Raw genomic sequence first — 5,995 nt, forward strand, 5'->3', positions numbered from 1 at the left:
ACGGAACCATATGGCAACATCCAACTTCTTGCTCAAAATCAAATGAAACGGTGCTATAGCAAGCACAAATCTCACAGTCTCCAGTATGAAAGTAATCAACTAAATCCCCATAAGATATGAATAATACATGGGAGCAAAAATCGCCATAAGATAAAGGTTTGAATTATGCGAATCGATTCTTTCTTTTTCTTTCGAACTCCAGTCGATCGACCGAATGGCGTCGATCGATCGCTTTGAACAAAGATGAAACCTCTTTTTCTCTTTCTCGAATCATTTTTCTTTTCTCTTTTTTTTTCAACTTTTTCAGTTCTTTTTTTTTTCTTTCTTTTCTTTTCCTCCTTCATTCTTTTTATCCAACTAAATCTCAATAAGAGCATATGCCACCAAAAACGAAGTAACAATCCCAACAACTAAGACTACTAGCTTGATAAAGGATAGGCTAAATGTAGGATGTAGTAATGGGACAAAAAGGCTATTTCTGGCAGTGTGAAGCTTATGGGCAAAACGAATAAAGGGAAACCTCTACCACATGTGTCAACAAACCACAAACCGAATGCATACAGGTATTAAGTAGATTAAGTTCATATTTATGCACAATTATGTAACATATCTCATAAGGAGTACTACTCACATCCCTAAATAAACCGGTCATAGATGTCACCAGTTATAGGCTCTAATAACTCAGAATATATAAGTAGTTTGCCAAAAATCTAAGTCAAGTCTCAAGTCCAGCAAGTAAATTAACGAAAACTCGTAGACTATGCATATATGATTCTACTAATAACATGTTAATCAAGCAAGGCTTAGGCAAAAACAGGTGCAAATGCAATGTCATCATTGAAATACTACCGTTCCGACTCGACCTATATGCTAAAATAAACGTGCAATTTATTGAAATTTTTCGAATTTTTTAATTGAAATTTTTCAATTTTTTTTTGAATTTTTGGTATACATATATAAAATGAAATAAACAATGCAAAATAGAATGTAAACGTGAATGCAAGCAAATGATATGCGACGCAAAACCCTTCCCCAAACCAAATCGCATAATGTCCCCATTGTGCAAAATCATGTAATGAAAAAAAAGAGCAACGGGAAATTGCGAGAAGATTAAATAAATAAGACATGAAGTAAAGACTTAGAAACTCACAAGACTTTAAGCGCAGCAAGGGAAACCTCCCCAAACCAGCGTGAGCTAGGAGGTTTCAGTAGCCAGCAGTGCTACCAATAAATACCTGAAAAGACAAACAAAGAACCACGCATAAAACCGGGAAAGCAATGAAGGAGCGGTAATTATGTGCAAAGCTATGAAAATGGAAGAAATCAGAAATGAGTCGGGAAAGAAAATATAGTAGAAAACTCCCTTAATCCCGCAAAACGACCCAACACAGCAGGGGAAAGGTCGTGAACAGGTACAGCAGCGGCAGTGGTCGATCGACCATAGATGGCAGTCGATCGACCAAAGTGAATAGGAACAGAAACTCATGAGATGCGCAACTCAGTCGATCGACCATGTAAGGCAGTCAATCGACTGGGAAAGCTGCTGTAACTTTCTGATTTCTTCGTATTTGCTCAATTACTTGAGCTAATGAGGTCTAAAAACCTGCAAATGCACAATAATACGCGCCCAAAATTGCGCAAAACCCAAAGTAAAGTCTAAAGCGTATAAAAATCCTAAGCAACAAAAATAAATGCGAAGTCTCGCGCACACAATATACGGTAAATAGTCGTAAAAGGAATAAAGTAAATGTTTGATAAAGCATTTGATCAACTAATAGTTGATCAAGAATGGCCATGGTATGGCCCACTTCGTTGGCTTCTGGCTACTAGAGGTAGCCTCAACGATGCTCATCTTCTTATCAGCTGGACCCTTCGTAGCTTCCACGTTCGTATGACTCAACGGATCAACACTTTCATCATCTCCCCAGTCAATGATCTCTTCGGACTCGTCAGAATCCAAATCGGACTTTCTCACTTTGACCAGCTCATCATCAACTTCCTCATCAGTTCCATAGCTAAGGAAACCAATACCTCCTCTTTGAATGATCGGCTCCTTCACAGTTGGAGAAACTTGCAGCACTTCCTTCCCCAAACCAGCTCCTGCAGTATCAGAAATAGACAACTATTCCTCCAATTTGCTCCCAATCTGGGGCGGAGGGGTTACAACAGGAATGGGAGTAGAGATAGGCATGTCAGGAACCACAAAGTAAGATTTCTTTTCAGAAACCGTATTGCAAGTCACAGGCCACATGGGGTCCTTCTTCTTAGCAGGTTGGGCAAAGACAATAAAGTGCTTCCCTACTTTAAAAGTCAAGGTACCCGAACCAACATCTATAATCGCACCCGGCGAAGTGTGCGCGATGGCCTACCCAAAATAATGGGAATATGGGCATCCTCAGGCATGTCAAGTACGACGAAGTCAACAGGGAAGAAAAACTTCCCTATTTGCACGGGGATGTCCTCTAAGACTCCTATTGGCTGGACCGCAGATCGGGCAGCCATTTGTACTGTCATGTCTGTCACTGCGAACCTAGTCAATTTTAGCTTCCTAGCAAGACTCAAGGGCATTACACTTATACTAGCTCCTAAGTCACATAATGCCTTCTCAATAGAGAAGGTACCTATATTGCAAGGAACAGAAAAACTACCCGGGTCTTCTAGTTTGTGAGGTGCAGTGTGAGACAAATAAGAGCATGACTCTTTGGTTAATGCGACAGTATGCACATTTTCAAGTGACTTTTTCTTAGACAAGAGTTGTTTCATGAATTTAGTGTAAGCAAGCACTTGATTAACTAACTCAAGGAAAGGCACTTGTACATTCAAGATACGAATAACTTTTTCAAATTTATTGAAAGATACATGTTCCTTCGTCGGCACTAGTCTTTCCGGATATGGGGCTGTAAGAAGTAGCTTAGCCCTCTCCTCTAAATCGCGCATGCCGGTATCCGTGGACTTAGGCTGAAAGTCCACTACTTTCTCCTTGTTGAAGCTTGAACCCTCTTCAGACCGTCTCAAATGTGAACCATTGATCGACATCGGGTCGTACTTGAGCCGGATCACCCATCAAAGACTCGGGTCTTTCCCCAATATTTTCGAGACTGTCGTACCCTGAAACAAATGATCCCTCAAGTTGTCAGGCATCGGAGGACGAAAAATCTCACTATCAGTAGCGATGTCAGTCGATCGACCAGTGATGTCAATCGATCGACTGAGTGGAACAGGACCAGAAGCTTCTGTAACTCGCACTTCAGTCGATCGACCGGGTATGTTAGTCGATCGACTGATATACCTGGTAGACGCCTTTTTCTTTCCTTTGCTCGTTCCAGCTTTGTTTTTACTCGGTTTTGCCTCATCTTTTGCATCATCATCCTCGACCATAGCAGGCCCCTCCAGGGTGGACCTACTCCTTAACGTGATGGCATTAAGGGTCTCATTTTAGTCGGTTTGAGTCGGTAAGTGTCCCGGAGCTCGAGTGGTATTCTTGCTAGCCAATTGAGCAATTTGGCTCTCTAGCATCTTCATCCCGGCCTCTCTAGCTTGGGACTCCTTCAGCAATAAGTTCTTCAACTCGGTGAACTCGGAATTTTGGGATTGTTCTTTCTTTCGAGGAACATACGGAGGCTTTTGATATGGCTGCTTATGTGGAGGCACATAGGCTTGCTGCTGCTGCTGTTGTGGAGGTTGAGTCGGATTCAGGACATTCTGGCTACTCCACCTCAAGTTGGGGTGGACATTCGGCTTATAGTACGTGTTTGTCTGCCTATAATGTTGAAAGGCAGCACAAGACTCAAAGGGGACATAACAATTTTCTGAGACATGCCCCTCAGCTCCACTTCTTCTACAGACGAAAGGACCGTCTGAAACATCATTAACATGGTACATCCCTCCTTTAGAAGCTCCTCCCAACTCATATTTGTCAAACCTTGCAGTGAGAGCTTCTAGTGCGGCAACCGAGGAAGATTCAGCAGCTCTCCTTTGATTGCCTCTGGAATTCCCATATTCAGCTTTATGGGTGGCTAAGTCATCAATGATCTTCCACCCCTTAGTCTCTCCCATATTCTCAGCAAATCGGCCATTGGCTGCAGCATCCAAAATAGCCCTCTGATCGTCATATAGCCCATTATAGAACTGATTGCAAAGACTCCATTTTTCGAACCCATGGTGCGGTATGGTTCGCACCAATTTCTTGAAACGGACCCATGCTTCATGAAAGTTCTCATCAGGCCCCTATTTAAAGCTCGTGATCTGAGCTCTAATGGCATTTGTCTTCGAGGCAGAGAAGTATTTCTTGTAGAATGCCAAGGCCAATGAATTCCAGTAGGTGATCCCATGAGTGGCTCGATCCAGATCTCTATACCACTCCCTTGCAGCATCACGAAGGGAGAAAATGAACATGGTCTCCTTGATCTGGTCTTGGGTCACACCGGTCGGCGGGGGTATAGAGCAGCAATAATCAATAAAAATCACCATATGCTTGGCTGCATCTTCATTTGCAGATCCCCCGAACTGGTTTCTCTCAACCAGGTTAATATAGGAAGGCTTCGGCTCGAATTTTCTCACCTTCCCAGGTAGTTCGAATCCTTTGTAGAGATTCGCAGCTGTCGGCTCTAAGTGACTAGCAATAGTTGCTTCTTCAGCCATGACTGGAATTTCTGGAGAAGTGACTGTCTCAGCTGAAGAAGTAGAGGCAGGAGATGTAGGTGGATCTTCTTCGAACAGAGCGTTCTCGTAGTAACTTGACAGAGTACTCAGCTCTTCCTCTGTCGGTAATACCCTTTGTGATCGTCTCAACTTGCGCAAGGATTTCTCAATCTCAGGATTGAATGGTACTAGTTCACCACCCTGTGACCTGCGCATAAGAAGAAACTACAAAAAGAATATAAGAAAAGTTTAAGAAACGAAAGTCCCTTAAACTAAAGAAAGACTGAATAAAAACAACTAAAAATTAGAACAATTGCCTCCCCGACAACGGCGCCAAAATTTGATACCCGTCGTTGTGAGCACCAAAAATAAAATTTATAATCTCCTATTAAAACTAACCTAGGCTAGTGGTAACAGGGTCGAACCACAAGGAGGCGAATGTAATTTCTAATTGTCTAATTTAGTCTAAGGTAACGAAAGTGGGGGTTGATTTGATTTGGTTTATACTAATAGCAAATAAAAACAATAAACTCAATAAACAGTTAATACAGATAAAAGAACGGGTACTAGGATGGTCGGTTCGTTATAGTTTCGACGGCAGCATACTAAACAGGTCTAAATCAAACACATGAGGCGGGAAATAAAGAGGTCCTCTCGGTCCACTCTTAACAAATAGCATCTTTCGATCTCGCTATAAGTCCCTAATATCACTAATACTAACTTTCGTCCTGAAAAGTGACTAACGGTCTAAACTTTACCTATCTTTCGATCTCAGCATAGTTTAGTCATTTTAATTGGTGATCTAACAACTGTCCCTATCTTTCGATCTAGTGGGTCAGTCAAATATTAAGCATTCAACTAGTCGCATGCATTCGGTTCATCAAACACAACATTTAAATCAATTAAAACGAGGGTAAACCTCACGTGGTCAGTCGATCGACCAGGTATGGCAGTCGATCGACAGACACGCGATTCAGGCCGTACTCATTCTATTGCCGCCTACACTATAATTCCCCTACATCCTAGCACAAACTATTTAGCTACTCATACTAAGGGAGATAACAATAATAAAACCAATAAAATAGACAGAAGAATTCATGCTTGAAATAATAGAACAAACAATTAACATAAAACGATGAATCGGTTTTGGGAAACTAACTAGCAATTCTATCCTACATAACGATAATAAAGCAAACTGAATTATTAGCAGAAGAATACCGATTGCAATTGCAGCGAGAGATCCAGAAACCGAATGCGAGAGTAATTGTACGAAATAGTATTAAAAAACCCTAATTATTGAATGTTGGAAACAAACTAAAGAACTAGTAAAACTGAATGAATAATCTGGTGTTCT

General features: G+C 41.4%; 1 non-coding gene across 1 annotated transcript; it reads left to right on the plus strand.

The window, feature by feature from the left end:
* The first annotated feature begins 4,153 nt into the window (after positions 1–4,153).
* LOC141636415 (small nucleolar RNA R71) lies at positions 4,154–4,260 on the plus strand. The gene has a single exon (XR_012541030.1). It is a non-coding gene; the product is annotated as a small nucleolar RNA R71 (small nucleolar RNA).
* Positions 4,261–5,995: the final 1,735 nt, after the last annotated feature.

Source organism: Silene latifolia, chromosome Y (assembly GCF_048544455.1).
Source record: "Silene latifolia isolate original U9 population chromosome Y, ASM4854445v1, whole genome shotgun sequence".
NCBI classification, from domain to species: Eukaryota; Viridiplantae; Streptophyta; class Magnoliopsida; order Caryophyllales; family Caryophyllaceae; genus Silene; species Silene latifolia.